Raw genomic sequence first — 23,127 nt, 5'->3', positions numbered from 1 at the left:
TATGCTAAGAGCTTCCTGATCCTTGTGTTCAAATCCACCCAGAGCCTAGCTCCTATCCTTGTAACCTCCGCTGATCCTACAAACCTTTGAGATCTCTGGGTCCTCCAATTCTAGCCTCTTGTGCATCTCCAATCTCCTTGGCACCACCATTATGGGCCTTACGTCAACTGCCTAAGTCTTAAGCTTTGGAATTCCCTCCCTAAATCTCTCCACCTCTCTACTTCCCTCTCCTCTGTTAAGTTGCTCCTTAAAACATATCTCTTTGACCAAGCTTTTGGTCACCTGCCCTAGTATGGAATTTGGTATCAAATTTTGTCTGATAACATCCCTGTGAAACATGTTGGGATGTTTTACTACTTTTAAAGGCACTATATAAATGCAAGTTGTTATCGTTGGATTGCTGAAGATTTCCAACTTCTTTCCACAACAATCATTTTCTGACTGTCCTCTCAGCCGGGAGTCTTACCCACATGGCACACAATTGGAAATATGGTCACTTGCACTCAAGTTTCTGAACCACTCGGCATTTAAATTTTCGACATATGCCCTTGGAAGCAAGGATTACTTCCTGAAGCATGAGGCCTGAGAATGAACCCTAGGTTGTAATGCTGCTTCTCACTAACACATACTGACTGGAACCTATTAATACCACAATATTTGAATAGTAGAAAGTCTCCCCATCCTTCCCCCATAATCATGCTTATTAGCTCACTGATTAGAATCAATTACCGAAATGTTAGTTTTATATTTCTTGTTTTGTTCAATTACTGAATGATAATTGTCCATTAATGTAATAGAGATTGAATGGACAGATAGAATAATTTATGGTTACCGAGTAGAGCTGAACATCATGTGGATTCATGGATTGCTTGGGAAACTTTCAGTCGATATTTAATTACTTGCTATTTTGTCTTGCTTATAGGATTCTGTGCATTATCACTGACCAAAAGTGCAAATATCTAACCTCAATCAGATGTGGCCACAGCAATCCCACCTCCACCCAAACACTGTTTCTTAATGGTGAGGCTTTCCGTATACTAATCAAATATCTAAAATTACTTATAGGACTTGTGCCTCCTATTGAATTATTCTATTGAATTATCACAATCCTTAGTGCTATATTTGGAGATATGATTTACCACTTGGTATCTCATTTGTTCCTATCTTTTATATTTTCAACTAGCTGGAAACATCTCATCACTGACATGGTAAGGATCCTCTGCCACAATGAACTTGTGATATGAATCTATCAATTATCTCTCTCTCTTTCTCTCTGTCTTCGTTTCATTTTTCTTTCTTCTCTCTCTCCGCTCAGTCTTTTCTCGCTCATGCACCCACTCTTCGTTCTTGTGTGCTTTTCCCTCCCACCCTCTCACCTGCGTTTTTCTCTCTCTTGTTTTTATAGATGATAGAGAAAGAGTGTTTTACAGCAGAGAACGAGTCCATGTGGCCTGTTGTGCTCAGTGAAAAACGTAATGTAGTTTCACATTCACATCATTTCTGCCAGAACCTTACCAATTACTCCTCTTCAAAGGTGAAATTGTCTTTTGAAAATTACTATGGAGCCAGATTCCACCACCCCTTCAGATACTTTGCAGATCTTAACAGATCTCAGTGTGAAGAAATTTATTCTAATTTCCCTTATGGTTCATTTGCCAATTATTTCAAATCTCTGGTTGCTCAGCCACTTACCGGAGGAAACAATTCATCCCTACTTGCTGCGTCAAAACCCCGCATCATTTTGACGCATCATACGTCTATTCCAGTTCCTCTTAACCTTCTGCGCTCTAAGAAAAACAATCCCAGTTTCTCCAATATCTCCATGTAACTGAAGTCCCCATCCTTGGTATTGGCCTGCTAAACCTCCTCTGTACTCTTTCTAAGACCTTGACATCTTTCTAAAAATATGGTACCTAGAGATTGTCCACAATATTTCAAATGAAGCTTAACCAGAGATTTGTAAAGGCATAATATGACTTTTGTTTTTGTATTCAATGGCATAATTCCAGATACTTTATAACCTGCCTTACCAACATGCCATGTCACCTTCAAAGATTTGTGAATAAGTACCCCTAGGTTCCTCTGCTCTTGCACCGTTCTCAACATAATGATGTTTAGATTACACTGCCTCTCCATTTTGTACCTTTCAAAGTGCATCACTTCACACTTATCCAGAGTAAATTGCATCTGCATGCCTCTTCCCATTTCAGCAGTCCGTCTGTGACCTCTCAGAGTCTGATACTAGCTTCCCCACCATTTCTTATATTTGCCAGGTTTTGTACCATCTGCAAACTTTGAAACTGTAACCCATAAGACTCCACTGCAAACTTCCTTCCTCTCAGTAAAACATCAATTTACCAGTATTCTAAGCTTTTCTGTTATCCAATTATATATCTATCTGTAGTCTGCTTTTAATGATTTGAGATGGTCCTTCAGATCTGTAGACTCTAGGTGTGATGACTCTAGGTACTGGACAGACTGTAGTCATACTCTGCCAGTTGCTTAACACTTGTTTATTAGTATGACATCTAAATAGGCTACAGAGTAGGCATGTTGCTCCTGAGCATGGTTTCCAACCTCTCTCTCTCTCTCTCTCTCTCTCTCAGGAGAGCCTAACACATGACTGACTGATGTCAGTGATACATTAGCATATCCATTCTGCTAACTCCTTTATACTACACCTCCCCCCAAGTACGCTGTCTACTTTTTAACAACAATATGAAACTATGGCCAGAATTTTCTGGCCCCGTTGGCATCAGGTGTCATGGCAGGGGGGCAATGACATGGCAAGAACGTCAACAATCAGTTTTATGCCACCGTGAAACCAGTTTGTGTTTGCCCACTCCATTGGCGGACCACGTTTCCCATCCCCGCATGTTGGGAACATTATTTTAATATATTTGCATCTAATTATAAGCCCTGCTTGTCAGGATCATCCCCTCGCCACCCCTCCACCCCCAGCCACATCAAATTTACCACCCACATTAGCATGGCTTTGTCCTGACTTCAACAGAACTTTGGTTTGGGACTGGCTACCTCTCCCTTCCAGGTGGCCTCTGCTGGCAATTGCTTCAACTGAACTCAAAACTGGTTCCTCTAGTTTTTCTTGTGGGATTGGGTGGGTCTCCCTCTCTGGACCCCTGTTGTTCAGCAACAGCAGTTTTTCTACTCTTGTGTTTGCTTTAATTCTCTTCCAGCCACTAAACTCATTAGAAATGCAGGTATGCAAACAGAGCTTTAGACCTGCTGTCTTCACTCAAAAAGGAAATTAGACCCCAGGTTTCACCTTTAACCCACGAATAGAGAAAAAAATAAACTTAAAGACATATCTTATTCCTAACACCCAAATACACATATAATTTGCTTAAACTATCTCTATTTCCTAACATTTGGTTGAGTGATTCCAATCTCACCGTCAGCACAAGAATGGCCCAGATCGTCACCAGCCAGCTGGCTGACTCTATTTTCAAAGTCTGTGAAGTCCTTGGTGTCAGGCATTCCAGCTCTTCCTTTTGTTGTGTGCCAGCTATTCCTGCATAAATAGAGATGGGTGGGGGGGGGTGGTGTGTGTTTGGGGTGGGGGGGGGGGGGTTAGTGTAAGCAGATACCTGCCAGGCCAGATGAGAAGAATGCCTGGCATGTGGGTGGTGAGTGGTGCCATGTACAGGATGAGGACACAATCTGCAGGACAGTTGAAGGTGTGTGTGTGTGAGAGAGTGAATGGTGGTGTCACTAGCACTGGCAGTGAGTGAGATCTATGTGGATGTGTGGTGGGTTTGTGAGTGTGTGAGTTGAGAGTGATGAGAAGAATGACTTACTCTGGTGGAATGGAGGAGATCATTCATCCTCTTTTGGCACTGGATGGCTATCCTCTTTTGCAGGGCATTGGCACTGACCACCGCTGCCACCACCTCCCATGCTGGATTGGTGATATTGCTTGCTGGTCTTTGCCCAGAGTGGGAGTAGAGGGCTTCACAGCAGACCTCCACTGCATCCAAGGGAAACATTGGTAAATTTGGGGGCGGCATGTTTCCTCCCTTTGGTAGCCATGACTTTGCAGCAGCTTCTGATCCTTTAGTGAGAACTAGCTCTGTACAGGGGCATCCTTTAAATATGGAGCCCAGATTACTGCAGGCCTGAGGTGATGGCAGGGTGACCGAATCAGGGGCTGCCCCACCAGAGATCCGGCGTGTTTCCCAAGAATGCATTATTAATGAAGCAGGATATGCCGTGAATGGGATGATACGGTGCGAAAGCCCGCCATTGCAGCCAGCGGGTAAAACATCCTTTCTCCTGACAGTTACCTGCAGTTTGTGCAAATCTGGGACAATTCCCCCCTATGTCTTTAATTATTTACATTGTATTTCTCTGATTCCTTTTTTACAACTTCAGCTTCTACCCAATTCCTACTCTTCCCCCTCCCCACATCCCTGTCCCAAGGGATTCAGTCTCCCACAGAGAGACATGTGAGTTTTCTTCTTCATCTTGGAGGACATCATCGTCAGGATGGGACAGTAATTTTGCAGCTTTTCTGGTTAGTAGGTTATAGGTTTCAGGACTGAAGTGCAAGGACAATGAATCTTTTGCAATGAAAGACCTGAGAGAGAAGACTGAAAGACATCAACCTTTGGACACTCTAGAACTAGAAGAGAAGAAATCAGGACTCTCTGAGGAGCCTTTTGCTTTCTTGAAGCACATAGGGAAAGGCCTTCAGAAGACAAATGATCTTGAACTTCAGGGAAGACTGTCAGAGTGGTGTCATTCACTGCTGTATCGAAGGCTGAAAAGATATTGAAGGGATGAGATTTCAATTACTGTGGACAACGAAGGGAAAAAAACCCAACAAAATTCCTGTAAGCTTTTCAGGAAAAGAATTGAAGATATCCCGATGATATTTTGGAAAGACTGTCTATTTTCTGTAGGCAGTGGTAAGAGAGGCACACTTCTCTCTGTGTGAGGCTGCTCTATTCTGGGCAATGGAAAGAATTGCTGAGGAGATAGAGACAAGACAGCACCATTTTCTGCAAAGAGGTGAATTTCAGCGACAAAATGAAGATGAGTTTCCTGTATACGAATGACTCGGGGACAAGCTTGCTGTACCAGGATTGCAAAACTTTAAAAGGACTAAAGATTCTGCCGCAGCTTCTGTGCTCACAGACAGCTCTAAAGGGAAGAAGATTTTCAGCTGAGACTGAAGTATGGGTTTCAATTAATTTTTAACCCTGGAAATAGGTGCTACCAACTCTTTGGTGTGATTCTGCATGGACCCTGACATAGAATCAAGCAAGGCATCCTCTCTGGAAGACTCTTGATGGACAACCAGTAATAGACTAGGTATTAGTTTGGAACAAGAATCTGAATGCTGCTCAGCCATTAGAACCACAGCTGACTCCTCAAAAAGACTTCAGCGACTTCATTTGGTGCAGCTATCGATTGAGGGAAAAACAGACCAACCTCTAGGACCTCATCCTCCAGCAGGTCCTTCGGTGCTGCAATGGCCTCTTCCTTATCACTTTCTTCTGGAAAGAGCTAATTCAGGGCCAGCAGGTCTTCATGGGGATGGTCACTGTGATGCAGTGCCTTCTGTATTCGTCACATTTGGCCAAGCTTCATGATATGAGAGATTCATAACTTCAATCTCCACCCGGGATCTAGTGGACCATGTCTCTGTGAAAGAACGGGATTGCTGCTGTAGGCTGAAGTTTCACTGGTTCTAAATAAAAGATTGAAGATTGTTCCACAAAAAGCAATGAGTCGTTCAAATTTTGGACATCATCTGGTTTTTCCGAAATTCCTAGAAGTATGCCAACATCTGGAGAATCTAGGGTTGTTCTCCTTGGAACAGAGAAACCTAAAAGGGAATTTGATAGAGATGTTTAGAATCATGGAGAGTCCAGACACAGTAAATAAAGAGAAACTGATTTCAATGGCTGAAGGGTTGATGCCGACTAAACAAAGGGAAGAATTTTCTCCCTGTCGGTTGGGCGCGGGCGTTGAGGAGCTGATCGCTGCCTGCGATCGGCTGCACGCTGCCATTTTACGTGGGCGGGCCAATTAAGGTCCACCCAGCGTGACACTCGCCCGGAAGCGCTCAGCATTACCTGTGTGGGCGGGGAAAGGAGGGAGAGTCGGGGCCGGCCCTCTTTCGTGCACATGTGCGAAAGAGCGCCAAAATCTCCCTGAGGCATGGAACTGCCTCAGGGAGATTAACTTCAGTTATAAAGATTGAAAAAATAAAATTATTCAGACATGTTCCCTCATGTGACAGTGTCACATGAGCTGGGACATGTTTATGAATTTTCATAAATTTTATATAATTAATAAACATTTCATGAAACCTCATCCCACCCGCGGATGAGGTTTCATAAAAACTGCAAAGGCAGCCTGGACTCTTCGCCTGTCCGCCAACCTTAAGGTTGGATGGGTAGCTCTGACAATTACTTTAATTAGTTTATTAATGGCCTTAACAGGCCTTTGACAGTTCGGCGGACGCTCGCCGAACGGAAGATCAGAATAATGCGTGGTGACATCGAGACCTGCATCCGACATCACCACGCATCCTTTTACATGTTGGCGTGTGGGGCCCATCCCCGCAGACCGAACAGAAGATTCTGCCCAGAGTCAAGTTGATTGGCAAAAGAACTGAAGGTGACGTGAGGAAACCTTTTGCACAATGAATGTTTAGGGATGGGAATACCCTCCCTTACAGAGTGCTGGAAACAGAATCAACAACAGCTTTCCAAAGGGAATTGTATAAATACTTGAAGGAGAAAAAAATTGCAGGCTTATGGGGAAGGAGACAGGAAGTGGGACAAACTGAATTACCCTTCAAAAGAGCAAGTGCAGACTTGATGGACCGAATAACCTCCTTCTGTAATGTGCTATTTGATGATTGCATGAAAATGGCAAAAAGATTTTCCACATATCATTCATGTTTGTAACTGGATTAATTCATGCATCTAATAAAAATGAAGAAAGATATTACATTTTAAACATATCCATCTGGTATATAATAAGAAATTGTTTTTCATGTGCTCAGTGAGTTGGCCTAGAATGGGAGGAAATTGAAATTTTAATAGTTCCCTGTGGTAAGTTCCACCTGCCTAATACATTAGCATTTTATCTCACTGATGATCTTTTGTATCATCTAGCTGGTTTCCATTAAGCAGTTTGCAGGTCATTTAACACATTAACTCCTCTACTGTGATTGTTTTATGTGTTGATTCCTTTCATTGCTCCACTTTTTCAAACTACTAAAAGGCTTTGTTATCTTTCAGCACTGAGTCTGAAGAAGTGTTCACAAGCTTGTTTCTATATACTGATGTCGACTGACCTACACTGTGTTTCCAGCAATTGCACATTTTCCTCTTTCCATTAGAGCATTCATGCTTCTCCATGCATTCCTTGTTAACACTGAGTGAATAGCTTATGTCCCAGATAACTAACAACTGTCTCTTGATAGTGTTGTTTGTATGCCTGTTTAAAAGGAATTGAAGAAACTCTCCTACTCTTTCTTGAGGGGAAAAAAAATTCTTTACAGGACACAAACAAGCAATATTAGTCTAATTATAATGTCAGTAAGCATTAACCGTAGGTGATTATCTTTATGATGATGTATTTAGGCATGTGCGTGCACATACATACATGTTCAAGCACTGCTCTGTGGAGTTGATCATGATGAATTGGGTAATATCCTGGTCCCCTTACTTCTGTCTTTTACTGAAAGCACAACATTCAGTACTGAATGCGTCAGGCTGAAAGGTTAACCTTTCAAGCAGTTGGTAACTGGCATTCAGGAGCACAGGCAGGTAGAATGCCATGTGGTTTAGTAGAACTTGAGAAGCTTGGTGTTTGGGTAATAATGGGTTTGCTGTGATGCTTGGCAGAGCTGAGTGCTTGCCCTGATGCCACCTGATTCAGCAGCACTGTGAGGGGAAGAAGCATATGGAGGCTGTTTCTGCATTGAGTAGGGGTGGTTCTAAAATTAGTGTTTGGGATTTTTCGGCACATCATGGCATTGGGGATTGGCACCAGAGCTTCATGCGATGTGTAGTATTGAGGAAGTGATACTGGGTTTGGCAGCACTAAGATGGGAGTTCAATTGTCAGATAGTACTGCAGAGATATCCTGGGGTTTGGAATAAATTATCTGCTCAAGCTGTCAGGTGCCGTCAGTTCATGATAACAATGGAGATAACAGTCTGTAGGAGCCTCTACAATGGAGGATGGTAGAATTACTAACAGCAATTTCTGGATTTCCACATTATTCGGTGCATGTGTGGACTCCCAAAGTTGCTGACAGTTTCAGTGGAGTATTGCCAAAGCAAAATCCAGGCCATTATAGATAATAGAAAATCTACATATGCATCAGATGTGTGGTATGCTGAATGCAGTAACAAGTTGACAGGGAGTTTGGTAACAGGAAGAGGAAGGTGATTGGTGGTTGTGAATATTTGAACCATAGGTTAAGTATAATTTGATACTAAACAACAAATGGAAAGCACATCAAAGGAAAGAAAAGAAAATAGACTGTACTTCAGATGGATGGTGAGGGGTTGAGTGAAATGTATGTATCTCACTCAACCACAAAAAACAAGTGCAGATCCTTTTAGTTCAAGCTTCAAAACATTCCTCTACTAAAGAAAAAACACAGCCGCTGCTATTTGGCTGAATCTCATAATGTCACTCATGGGAATTAGATGAGGCAATGTTAACATTTGTGGATATGTGAGTATACTTCGCTGGAAATAAATTCTTCACACCTCACAAATATTGCAGTAGCAACTCTAATCACATCACAGCAACATCATGTGGATATATTGAAAAGGTAATGTCTGCCTATTTTTCCAACCGATGCAAGGAGAGCAGGTGAGAAAAAAAACATGAGACAGAGACAATAATGATATCGTGAGAAGCATAGTGAGAGAGTGAAAGAGCCGAACAGGCTGAGTTAGGGAAAAGTCAAAATAGAGAGTGGGAGTTGAGCAGAGACACAAATACGAGGAGGAGAAATGCAGTTGCTGGGAATTTTCTTTATTGTCCTGGGGTGGAATTTAATGCAGGTGATTGAGGTCTCGCCCACTGCCCTGTGTTGCCTTTATTGGGGAAGGCCCACCAGTGTTAAGTGCCTAGCTCTTAGGCACATAAGTGGCCAGCAGTAAGCCTTCCCCAAGGTACTTGGAGGTAGAAATCCCACTTCTTGAGTCCACCAATTCTCCATTGGAAGCAGTGCCACTGGGAGTAGTGGCAGCTGTTGGCAGTGCACCCAGGGAGAGGAACAAAAGACCCAGACCATAGGTGGGTGAAGGCAGGGTGGGTGTCGCAGGAGAGTGGAGGGAAGGAGTTCAGCAGCAAGGGCAGTGTGGTGGCTCTCTGTAGACACCCCCCCCCTTACTGATTCTGGATCCCCAGATCAGGCACTGAGTGCCTTTTGAATCAGGGACCCTCCCTGAGAGCCTGCAAGCAAACATGGAAGGGTTTGCTTTTTGGGTTTCCTGCATGGTAACTGCCCCATCCACTACTGAATACCAGCAGCAGTAGGATGACTGCTTAAGTGGACATTCATTGCACATTTAAGGGCCCCAACTGTAGTGGAATCAGAGGCTGTTCGTGATCTTTCCTGCCGTGGACTTAATCAGCACCCGGAATGCCTCCCTTGCCTTCAAACTCACCACAGGGGAGGGCATTAAATTCCACCCAGGGTTTCTGTCAATCTTTGGCCAGGTTACAGCAGCTGATTGAGGAAAAGATCGTCCCTCCCACCAACGCACCCATTGAAATTTCTGCTGATTTTTGTCCATAAATAGTGGTAGAAGAGATCAGCTGGTAATATGACGTTTTCATTAAATTATTCCTTTGTTTCCTGCTGCAACATTCAACAGCCACAATGGCAAAGCCAACACAACATTTAGCATAATAACACACAACATGATCTGAACTGTGAAAACTCATCAAATACACACCCTGTGGAAGGAAAAAATCAGGGGAAAGAATGTCCATGCAAGATTCAAGGTCAGGAAGGTCCTATTCTGAGGTTTGCATCTAAAGACCATTAAACTTGATGCACTACGTCAAGAGTTTAAATTGTTTGAAGTCCTCCATTACATAGACAATGTCCAACATGATGAAAGCTGTGAGTCCTACCTTATAAAACAATATTTTAATGAAAATGCTTGTTACAACATAGTAACTCACTATTGTCAGTACCATTGAGCATCCTGTATATGATAAATAATATTGGACGGCTGTTGATGATAATGTATTATTCCATGCTTCCTGTGGAGAATTCTCATTTATGGCCACATGGAGGAAACACAGGGAAAAACTTACCTGGTTTACAGATAAAATCTGGTGATAATATGGGAGTGATAACTGGAGATCTTTTATATCTTGGATTCTAGAATCAGAATTCTGCAGACTTGGCTTAGCCACTTTAACCATGGTTGCCAAATCAATGCCTACATTCATCATATCATTAACTGGTATCAATTTCCACAGTAATGTTGATTGTTTTTTTAAATACCACAACATCTATAATGATGCTGTGCCAGTATTGACTGGGATAAAAACCTATATAAGTAAGACTGTAAGAATTGAGTTTAATATGATTACTAAAGCAATCACTTTTCACTTTCGTCCCATAGCACATGGTTTTAATAAATAATTCGCTGGCATTATCATTGATAAATAAAGAACAATAACCTATTTCTTTATGACACTTCCATCCTTCTTAAAATTAGTCATTTTTTATGAGGCAGTCGAGTCTGATATTACTGCTTTCATTCGTGTTCAAGGTGTCACGTACGGACGTATGCCTAACTTGGTGCTTGCACATGTTCACTTTTATTCTCCACCCTTTCCCACCTTGTGGAGTTTGTAACTTTTAATTTTGTTGAGAAATCAAGGTGAAGGGTCAAGGTCTATGGTGCAGTCTGCCATTGAGGTTGAAAAGAATAGAAGGAAGATGAGGTGAATCAAGAAATTTTAATTTGGTTATGCCAACCAGGTTCTAATAACAAAGTTGGGGAAGATTAAGGGAGTTAAGGAGTTGCAGATTCCAGTTCCTGGGAATGGCTACATTGAAAATCTCTGATCGATCTTGAATCTCGCATAGCAAGGAGAAAAAGTATGTAATTTGGCATGTTTGAATCATGGGTAGAGTAGCTACAACCCTACACAACTGGCAAAATACTACTGTGCAGCAGGACATTGCTAGATCTTGAAGCCATGCAGGGCCCCATTGAGTTAGCTTAGAAATTGACCTGAATGTTTCTGTAGTCACAGGAGTTTAATAAACACTTGGCCTAGTGATTCAAGACAGCTTAGTATGCCTACAGGACAGTAAATCAAGCTGTAAAATCATGTCTTCAAGTATAAAATTAGGGTGCTTCACAGAAACTTCCATCTCCGTTGATAGTGATAGGAACATAGGAAGTGATAGATAAAAAAGACTGAGGTCCCAATAGTTTGTCTTTTACTATCTTGCCAATTGCATGATAGTCTTGTTAATTAGAGATAATATCCCCAAAATGATACACATATAATCCATGCATGCTTAAACCAATCCCTAAAAAACACAATAATGGATTCAATAATTATTCAAACTGGCAGTGTAGAAATAGTGCAGACAAACCACGAAGGCTTACAAGATTTGCCCTCACAAATCACTTTTCACTTGTTGTGCTGCAGCCTCACATCCTCGTTCTCTTCACCTGACTTTGTTTTTATTTTTCTGTTGACTATTTAGCCACTCATTTGCTAACGGTGCATTTTACCCTCCTGCAGTCTCCTGCATTCTTCCTGACAGTTTGCCAAGTTCCCCAATTTGGAATCATTAGCAAACATCAATATTTGTTCCTCTTGTGTTGATGTTCCAATCATTCTTGTAAATAGGAAATTAAAAAAAGGTTTCAGTGCAGATTCCTGTGAGCTAAAACTACCAACATTCCAGCTGGAGTATGTCAGGCAATACACTTTTGGCATATTTTCAGTTACTGTACTTGACTCAACACATGTTACTAATGTGTTGGAGTGGACAATCTGTTCTTAAGTGACTATGCTGTGCAGGTATTGTAAACTAATCAAATTAACTAGACAATGGCTCTTAAATTACCTTAGCCCCTGTTTAATTAATTCAAGCACATTGTGAAATAATTGAAATACTTTCAATCCCACACAGCTGCAGTAAAAGAAGTTGTTTGATGGTTTTCTGAAGAACTGCTGCGGGGGTGGAATTAAGTGGTGGCTTTAATTGTTAGTGATTTATTGTCAATTTACATTTGTCTCTCAATTTCCAATTCTATACATGCAAGGTTACACTCTCTCTGGTACTATGCATAGTTCACCACACTTGCAGGTAAATGCAGTAACGTTCATCCCTCATTACATCAGCCAATGCATTAAAATGAGGCCGCTCAGTGATAAGACCATAGCGGTCCCTGATCAGGGGGTTTTGCTGCTTTCAGGATTGGGAAATTGCTATTAGGATTGGCATTTTTTACCCATCCTTAGTTGTCCTGAGAACATGCTGGTGGGCTGCCAGAATGTAGTGAAGAGTCAACCTCTGTGGTGTGGGACTGGAGTCATATATAAACAGGTGGGAACAGGCTTCGCAGTGCACCCACATCTTACATGATTGGAAGAATGACTACCCATGTATTTACCTGTGACGTACTTAAACAGGGGCCATGGCAATGTAAGGGCTATTTCATGTTCCTTTTGGGACCCTGGAAAAGAGCCAATTGAGGTAGTTTAGGAAAAAAACAATGTACCATTCTTCTGGGGCCCAAGCCTCCTGCATTGTTTGGAAACCCCTGCCCCTAGCGGAGCTCACTTACACCCAGCTTGAGGCTGTAACTTCTCATTCTACTGGCTGTACCAGTCTTCAGTACTATGCTGGGTGTGGTTTGATCTGGGGAATTGGGAGTGCTCAGCATAGGGAGTCTCGACCCCAGGCGTTAGTCTTTTAAGTGAAGGGAGAGGTTCTGCCTCTTATGAAGTGGGGGATGGAAAATACTAGACATGACAGAGACCCTGTCCAACAGAGTACCTGCCATTTTCTGGTTGGTTCTTTACACCTCCGACCAGAGTTATCATGGGTGATGAGAAGTCCAGTAGATTTTGAGGGCCAGTATTTCATGGTTGAGATGCTGCTGGATTAGAGGAGGCATGCCAGTGAGATCAAAAAATAGCAGAGCCAGACTGCCCACTTGGAAAAGGCCTAGGATCACACCTTGCTGTACTCTCTCCATACTCATATGCAAGAGTATCCAAGATGTCCAGGGCTTGAAATCCATAAGCCTACCTGAAGTTTGTTCATTTGTATTCCATTTTATCTCTGTAAACAGATTAGTCTTGACATCTTGAAAGTTGAAGGAACATGCAGTAACAAACTTGCAGCCCTGTGTCAGCAAGTGACCATGCATCATGAAGCTCGGTGCAGTTGAATTAGAGTTATATTTGAACATTGAATGTGCCAATATTTTTTTAACTGCAAGTTGCAGCTTCACTGCTTGGATATAAACCAGCAGTGAAAGAACAATATGGTTATGTGAAGCCCCTAGCATGGTCCTGAAGTAACTGTGCAACAGGGTGACAGGCAACACCTTGTGGCATGCAATGCTAAGTCACTAACCTGCAAAATTGTACTGTTTCCAGTAGTGTTTACAACACTAACTTCGCTGTTACCTCAGTCATACTTTCTTCATCATTATCCTCAAAGGAGGGTGTAATTGAATGCTGAACAGGTGATAACACCCCATTTTGCAAGCCATCAAACCCCGCCACTTACCAAATGGCTCTTTTCCTGCATCCATGCTTGTGTTGTCAAACACTGATTTTTGGCCATTTATCACCTTTGCCCCATACAATCATTAGAAAGGTGAGAAACTAGTTTGGTCTCTACATGTGGTAATTTAACATTAAGTGGTCACGTTCCCATAAATTTAGACTGCAGCCACTGATGGCTGATGATGTGTCAGGATCCCTTCCCCCTTTGAGCCCCTAACGTTAATCCAGACTAGGAGCTCCTTTGAATGATGAATGAAGTTTATTTTTAGAATTTATTGTTTCATGGGATGTGAACATCGCTGGCTAGGCCAGAATTTATTGCTCACCCAAATTACACTTGCGAAGCTGGGGGTGGGAGCCGCCTTCTTGAATTGCTGCAGTCCATATGGTGTAGGTATACCCACAGTACTGTTAGGAAGGGAGTTCTAGCAACATTGAAGGAATGGTGATATAATTCCATGTCAGGATTGTGTGTGGCTTTATGCATTTGCTGTCCTGGTCCTTCCAGGCTACAGATTTGGAAGGTGTTGTTGAAGGAGCATTGGTAAGTTACTGCAGTGCACCTTGTAGCTGCCACTATGCATCGGTGGTGGAGGGAGTGAATGTTGAAGGTTGTAGATGGGGTGCCGATCATGCGGGCTGCCTCATCCTGGATGGTGTCAAGCATCATGAGTGTTGTCGGAACTGCACTTATCCACGCAAGTGGAGAGTATTCAATCACATTCTTGACTTGTGACTTTGTAGATGGTGAACAGGCTTTGGGAGTGAGGAGGTGAATTATTCACCAGAGTTCCCACATTCTTGTAGCCACCATATTTATATGGCTGGTCCAGTTTGGTTTCTGGTCAATGATAATCCGCATAATGTTGATAGTGGGGATGGTAATGCCATTGAATGACAAGGAGATGGTCACTGCCTGACACTTGTGTGGTGTGAATGTTGCCACTTGTCAGCCCAAACTTGAATGTTGTCCAGGTATTGCTACATGTGGACATGGACTGCTTCAGTATCTGAGGAATTGTGAATCGTGCTGAACATTGTGCAATCATCAGCGAGCAAGCCCACTTCTAACTTAAGATGAAAGGAAGGTCATCGATGAAGCAGCTGATGGTGGCTGGGCCAAGGACACTGCCCTGAGGAACTCTTGCAATGACATTCCAGGACTGAGGTGATTGACTTCCAACAATCACAACCATCTATTTTATTGTGCTAGGTGCAACTTCAACCGGTGGAGAGTTTTCCTTGATTCCCATTAGCTATACTTTTGCTAGGGCTCCTTACTACCACACTCAGTCAAATGCTGCCTTGATGTCAAGGACAGTCACTCTCACTTTCCTTCTTGAGTTCAGCAGCTTTATCCATGTTTAGACCAAGTTTGTAATAAAGTCAGGAGCTGAGTTGCCCTGGTGGAACCCAAACTGAGTATCAGTGGGCATATTATTGTTGAGTAAGTTCCACTTGAAAGCACTGTTAATTACCTGTTCCATAACTTTGCTGATGATCAAGAGTAGGTTGATGAGGTGATAATTGGCTGGGTTGGATTTGTCCTGCTTTTGCTGGTTGGGACATACCTGGACAATTTTCCACATTGCCAGGCAGATGCCAGTGTGGTAGCTGTACTGGGAAAGCTGGCTGGAATATGGCTATTTCTGGAGCACAAGTCTTCAGTACCATTACTGAAATCCTTTGCAGTATCCAGTGCTTTCAGCTGTTTCTTGATATCACATGGAGTGAATTGAATTGGCTGAAGACTGGCATCTGTGATGCTGGGGACATTGAAGGAAGCTGAGATGGATCATCCACTTGGTACTTCTGGATGAAGATGGTTGGCTCCAGCACCAAGACTGAAAGGTTTTCCCTCATGATTCTCAGGAGCTGCTCTGTTAAGCTTTTCAGACGCTGCTGAGTTGGGCAATTGGTTATGGATCACTGTCTGCTGTGGTTGATTGTTCTCTAATAATCGATTACAGCTGTTCATTGCCATTAGTGACTGTGACCCAGATCATTTGAAACTTAGTCAATTGTCATGTAGACTGTAATTTAACATCTGGATTACATCTGTGATATTGATCATTATTGGGACTGTTATCAACTTGATAACAGGCTCTTTTAGAAGAAAGCAGAGACTGATCAACAGGAGGCTGCAGGTGTAATTTAACCATGGAACCACAAAGTTACAGCACAGAAGGAGGGTACTCAGCCCATTGTGTCTGTGCTGGCTCTTGTAGAGAGCTATCTGATTAATCCCACTCCCCTTGCTCTTTCCCCATAGCCCTGCAGTTTTTTCATTTTCAAGTATATAGCCATTTTATGAATTTCCCTTGATGTTGTCAACCATTAAGCACAATTCCACAATTTTCCACTCATTACATTAAACAGAATTTTGCTGGAATTATTCCTTTGATTCCAACATGGAAAAGGTCATCTTCCCAAGTGACCAAGTTCCTTATTTCAGCCACAACACTCTTGGAAAGTTAACCAGGTATCTCTACACAGGTAAGAATCACTTCCCATTGGCTTGTTTTGAAGTAACAGTGGCCCCCCACCACCACCACCACCCACCTGCTCACCACCACCACCCACTTGCCCACTCCCACCCCCACCCCCCTTTCCATCCTGTTCCCTGTAATTAGTGCCGAGTGCAGTAAGTGCTATTTGGAGGAAGGGAAATTACTTGAAGAAAGCAAATTAATAGCCTCAGTAAAAAAGGAATAAAGTGGAATTCGCTCTCTGGCATTGTCACGGCTTTAACCACACAACCCTCTTGGCCACATGCTCTCTCATAGGGGAGATGATGGATTGTAGCACTAAGATGCAGCTATTCCAAGTGGAAATGTGATTGCCTGGGTGTTTCCATAGCAACTTCTGGCCCAGACCACTGCTGTACTGTGTGCCCTTTGCTCTGGAATGTTGCCATGATTGACAGATGTCAAATTGTAGAGTAAATTTGCAGATATGATTCTATGATTTATTTAACGGACTGGTTGAAGTTATGTAGTGAATTTAAGAAACTACAAATGCATGTATAAGTAGCAGCCTTCCTTATCAGCAGAAATTCCTACATTTTACAGGGAAAGTTAAATGTGTTTGGAAAATAAAATAATTTTATACAGGGAGTCGAGACAAACGGATAATAAGCCTTTCTGTCACAACATGATCCCTACTCTAAGTACCTCATGGCAGGGTTTCCATCAACATGACAGTAAGGGGTAGGAATTGGCCTGGACTTGTTTTCAGCCTGTAACCAAATATTAAGATCTGAAGTCGGCCTCAAATTGTGTCTTGGACCTCACTAAATATTCCAGACCAATCGTTGATGCCGTAGGTAGCTCACTTGATCCTAGGACTGAATCTTGACCTGTTGGTGACACCAGCAGCAACCCTCAGGTAAGACTCCCAATGGGGGAAGTAGCTGGGGAGGAGAATTGAAGGTAGGAGGGGAGGTGACTGCAGCCACCAGCATTCATTGGGAGTACAGTGGAGCCAATTGGTGCCCTGCTGCCTCTCCTGACCTTACTTTAGAACTAAAAGTAAAGCTTTTCTCGTCTTTTTCAATGATGACCGTTGGTTAGGTCATATCCAGCTCGAGAAAAGCCAAGGTCTGAGGCCTGCGCCATTGAGGCGGTAGCCCACTGAAAATAGCCCTTCAACCAAGCATTAAGGACATTTCAAGGGTGTTACATCTGCTTTAGGTACACATAACATTGTTGAAGGACAACACAATACCATAGTTGAAGAGCAGTGGAGGTAGATAGTTATTGTTAGAAAGCACATCTGAGCTCTGTTTTAAGCTTAGATAATATAATTAGAATATTAACTAAAATTTGCAAGTAACACTGAAAGAAAACTAACTACATTTTCAATATTTTCCAAAATGCAATGCTAAAGGATTATATGCTGCATAATGTAAAATTTTAAAAATTCAAGTCCATTTGTCATCTGAATTATCTAGACATTTTGTCTAATAGTCTGGTTCTCAAATATGTTATCTGACCAAGTGAGTGACTGCTGCACTCATTCTTTCTCCAATGACTGTTTGTATTGGGGAGAGATTCTAATTAATTCTGTAGTGTTTATTTTAGTTTCATCTACAAGGGAATTTACATAATCAGGAGAAGTCCTCCAAAGTCACACAAACCTTGACAAAACACCTTTCACTGTGTTCTGGACCTGACATGCTGTAAAACAAATGGCTGCAAATTTAATCTACGGAAACCTAGTGCTGTATTCCTGGGTGCACAGCACCGCCAGTCACCTCTGGCGCAGATCTGCAGCACACCCTACTGAGAAGTATGCCCGCAGAGGCCTCCCCAGCAATCACTAGAAGCCTGTGAAGGAACTCCACCCGAACACCACACTTTCCAACTGGCTGTCGTGACACCAGGGTGTCTCATTTGAACCAGACAAGTCCTGGCAAAGAATGCGTGCATCACTCCACAAGCAACAAACGCTCAGCTGCAAAAGGGGCTCTGCCCTGGCAGTACTTAAAGGGCCAGGCACTCAAATTACAGGTAAGGCAATTTTGGAAAAAAAAAAACTTGTGTCATTGTGAAGTGCCTGGAAGTACTCTGGAGTGTTTGTGGAGGTTTTGCAGTGATTTCCTGGATTCATTAGAGAGTTGCTGCATTCTCATGGGGATGGCAGAGGAGTAGGTGACCTGTCCATACAAAGGTTGCAGCAAGTATGGTGGCTGCATTTGCTGTGCCTCAGGGTTCACAGCAGAGGCTGTGGAAAGGGAAGGTTCTGCACGTTGCCCTCTGTCAAGGCAGAGCTGGAATTTTTCATGCGCCTTGTCAGTGACAGGAGGCTGTCTGGCAGGCAAGCCAAGACACCCAGCATCTCAGTGCGCAACCTCCTCATGACAATCTCATGTTACACGATCCAACATGAACACCAAAGTAAATAATCCCAACAATTCCAGTGTGATTGTTTTTTTATCATTGATTTCATGATTCACTATAAGAATCCAGGTACCATCTTCACAATTCTAGCTCGACTACAACAAACAGTGGTTTACTCAAGATTCTTGCATTGATTCTACCTTTGATTTCTACATTCTACACATTCGAACACTAAAAAGCAGTCATCAAAAGACATACAATGCAGACATTTGATATCCATGGAGCCACTTAAGTGCTTAATCACTCTCAATAATTATGTTATCATGACTATAAGGTCTAATTAAGCTCTCCAATCATTTTTGATATAAACTGTGACTGAATCAACATTTTCCAGGCTAAAATGAGATGGATGAATGACCTTCTCATTCCTTAAGCCCCTCAGCCTTGCCTTAGATCCTGTTTAGCGGAACTGAAAGCAACTATAACTCGTGCTGATCCCACAAACAAAGAGATAAATGAGCATTGTGAACCCACATTCCCACACTGCCCCATCAAAGTCCTCATCTGACTCCCCTGTAGCCGAACCAGTCTATGGCACTGCCCCACTGTGAGCTAGCAAATGAAACTCCTTTTCCCAGCCTAGCTGCAGGCCACTCATGCCCAGATACCATTCACCATGTGCTTATCCCAATTCTGTACTTGCTTCCAAGGCATGTGCAGTGCCAGTGTCTGTCAAGAGTAGGTTCAACTTCTGCTTGAAGACATACAAAGAGTTAGTATGCACTGCATCAGGTGGCAATATGCCCCAGAGTCTCACTACCTTGGGAGAAAGCATTCCCTTCAGAGTAATCTGTACCGCAAGGATGTCAGCTGGAGAGAGATTTGCGATGCTGATCTTTTTTTAAGAGGAACCGATATGTTTTGTTTTAATGCAAGCACATTGAAATTTGAAATGATAGCAAGTGAATGTTAGCATACAACCTTTTTTTCAATGAGTTAACAGACAAAGGATTCAGCTTGTTTTCATTAGAACAGATGAGATTAAAGGGTTATTTGAAGAAAATCTCTAAAACTATGAAGAGATGAGACAGAAGACAGTAGATAGGAGTAGTTTGAAAGATCCAGAAGAGACAGGATACAGATGGCAGATTAAATGTAAATGTTGCAAGCCCAGAGAAACATTTACATAGAGGTCATGAGGTTGTGGAAAGTATTAATAAGGTAGCACCTGAAGCAGTGAACATATCAACATTTAAGGATGGGTTGTTGAATGAAAGTGAGATAAAATGATATGGGAACAGGACAGAATTAATACCACACCTAATGTGTAGCATGGTCACTAAGGCTTGGGCCTAATAGCCTGTTTCTATGAGGTAACCCCTGTGTATTTCTAAGAGTTCCCACTCCAGAAATGTTAAAAGTCAGCAAATGTGTTGGGGATAGTATGCATTGGGCCAGATCTTCTGGTCAGCTGCAAGGCTAAGGTGCATGTCACTGATGACTATAAAAGCTCCTTCTGTACCGTTTTGTGCTGGAGCTTTAGAGACTTCCTGTCCTGGCTGAGGGACACAGCCACCAGCGAAGGCAGCCATGAAGGTGTTAACTGCTTCACAAGTTTACTTTTAAATACATTTTGAGGTCTTCCTGATACAGCTGCTGCTGTTAATCACTTTCAACCCAGGTCCTAACCCTGTATTTAACACTGTGGGTATCCTGGAGTAAATCTCTGGGCAGGGTCAGGGCATTTAGCCCAAGTCTACAGCAGCAGGGTCAGTGTTGGAGGCATCCATGCAAAGGTCCCCTTCCCAATTGGATATTTGAATTTCCCAAGTAAGTATGCATATATGCATGGTGTTAGGATTTCTGTGGGTCTCAATGTGCAACAGTAGCCGATATCTCAAGGTTTGCCGCTAATTCATTCAGAGATCAAACCCCGTGCTGTTGGCACCAATCTGATCCACACTTGCCATCCGGCCAACTGCACCCCACCCCACCCGAGTATGAGTTGCTGTGGCAACATGCACTTTTACATGCATGTTGTAGTCCAAAGCTGTGGATAATGAGGCCCCAATTTTATTCCCATCACACAGCTGACCAGGAATTTCTCCTGTTCTTACCACCTGCCATTGGTGAATGTTGGAAGGATTTACAAGTTGATGTTGGAAATCTGAAATGAAAACAGAAAATGCTGGAAATACTCAGCAGATCAGGCAGCATCTGTGGAGAGAATTCATGTCAACCCTTCGTCAGAACCCTGTTCACCCCTTTCCTGCTTTAAGTCCCTCCTTAAAATCTACCTGATTAATCTTTTGGTCATCCATCCTAATATTTCTTTATGTGGCTAGATGTCAAATTTTGTCTGGTAGTTCTCCTACCTTGGAACATTTTAACTACCTTAAAGATGCTATATAAATGCAAGTTGGTGCACCACACTAGCCACGCCACAAAATTATCAAATTGACCTTTAATTGATCATTGTAATTGTTCGCTTATATTAATACAAAATACAATGATTACACTAATAATGAAGTGCACAATGTTGTAGTGAATTAATTATTATGCTGATTTTGAAAAAGAATTGAAACTTTTAATCATTGTAAGAAAGTTCATCACCATGTTTACATTAGAAATTCCAATTAGCCTTGTGCAATTCTGCTTTAATATTTATAACTTCATGTCATTCAAAGACCAGATTTGAATAAGCTTTAAAGGTTATCTGAATCCTTCCCTAATCCACTCGTCTCAGGAAACATTTTTGCTCTCGTTCAAGCTACCAGACCATGTGCTAATACTTTTCTATCAGATCAATAAATATTTATGATGCTGTACTTTCATTCTCTTATGGAGAGAAAAGTGCAGGATCAGACAGACTCCCTGTTAAAATCATATGAAGTTCTGAATATCAATAGTGTTTATTAACATAGTGCTCTATCATTTTATCCTAGCAGTGTTTTGAACACTTATTAAATATACTTACAGCTGGTTTGAATTTTAAAAACTGGAGGTCCAAAGCAAATTAATTGACGAGAGGCAACAATGCTGTGGAATAAAACATTTTTGCACCTAATGTCAGTACTGAACACTTCCAGGTTCTGCCGAGCAGGAGTTTGGTGGGTGAGAGACTTGGCGTATATCACAGGGATGAATTTCAGACAGCTATAGGACTGCTTTCATCTAGCAATTGCTTGGTTCTGCATTAAACACTCACAACCAAGAGAATGCTCTATGCACTGGTTTATACACTGCTCCTCAGCTGCTAAATTTGAAATATATCCAGAGTTATAGACCTTCTGTTTGGGGCTTTCTCAAGGGGATAATGAGATAGGACTAACGAGAATGACTTTGATCCTTAGAGAACCATCACCTAGTGTTAAGTCATGATGACACACAAGTTGTTGTAAAATGGTGAGGCTTTGCCTGTGGGAATTCACATGCATAATGTTGTACAGACCAGTTGCCGAAAAATGGAGTGGAAATTCTTTCTGTTCCTGAATGCTGTGTGACGTGGGGAGGTGGGGGGGTGGGGGAGAGAGGCTTGTATGGCTAGATGCTTGTTAGCAACAATTGGTCTGGAATTTATGGCTGCAAATCGGGCAGTAATATCACCGCCTCCCCACCACCACCCTGAGCTTTATGTAAAATATGGGGTGATGGTGCCTGGTCAGCAATCCAACATCACTACACCAGTCAGAATCTTGTCCACCATTTTGTAAAAAACAATTAGCAGGCTACTGGGGGCTTGTTAAAGTGGCAGTTGACTGCAATTTCACATCAACCTTTCCATTTTTCGATAGTCGCAAGGGAAGAATGTCCGGAGTGATTTATGCCAGGTACAAGGAGGTGCCAGGAGGTGGCAATAGGCCTGCAAATGGGACCAAGACTGTATGCAGCTGCAGAATCTGCTGCTGAAGATGGCAGCATTTGTCTGTTAGTAGAATTTATTTCTCTACCATGTTTAGGCTGATGTTGCACATGAAGAGAAAGTGAGACAGTTTAAATGGGTGGCTGTGACTGACTTCCGGTTCATGGTCTAACGCCTCTTCCATGAGACCTCTGGCCCTACATGCCTGATTGGGCGTGGAGCCCCCCACCCCACCTTCCCAGCACTAATTGGCCAGCATTCCTGCCAGGTGGCTGCTAATTGGCTCGCCGCCACTTGTTTTGTCATGCTGAAAAGATGGGGGCGGGATTGAGCGGACCAGACACTCCCTGTGCCATCTCCCTCACCCTGCCAGAAGCCATAAAATCCGGCCCAGTATCCTGCCTATTATGGGAGATCCAGAAATAAAGGCAATGTTATGTCAGATTGCAACCTGCTTTTTGAGGGGAGATAATGAAGATATTAGCCCTGGTAAAAGAGTGCACTGGGGAGGCGATGGCGTAGTGGTATTGTTGCTGGACTAGTACTCCAGACACCCAGCATAACGCTTTGAATTCAATATTTTTTTTTACCGTCTGAAATTTAAAGTCTAATGATGACCATGAAACCAAATGTCCTT

This window comes from Carcharodon carcharias, chromosome 19, assembly GCF_017639515.1.
Source record: "Carcharodon carcharias isolate sCarCar2 chromosome 19, sCarCar2.pri, whole genome shotgun sequence".
Classification (NCBI taxonomy): domain Eukaryota; kingdom Metazoa; phylum Chordata; class Chondrichthyes; order Lamniformes; family Lamnidae; genus Carcharodon; species Carcharodon carcharias.
This window is presented reverse-complemented; position numbering follows the sequence as displayed.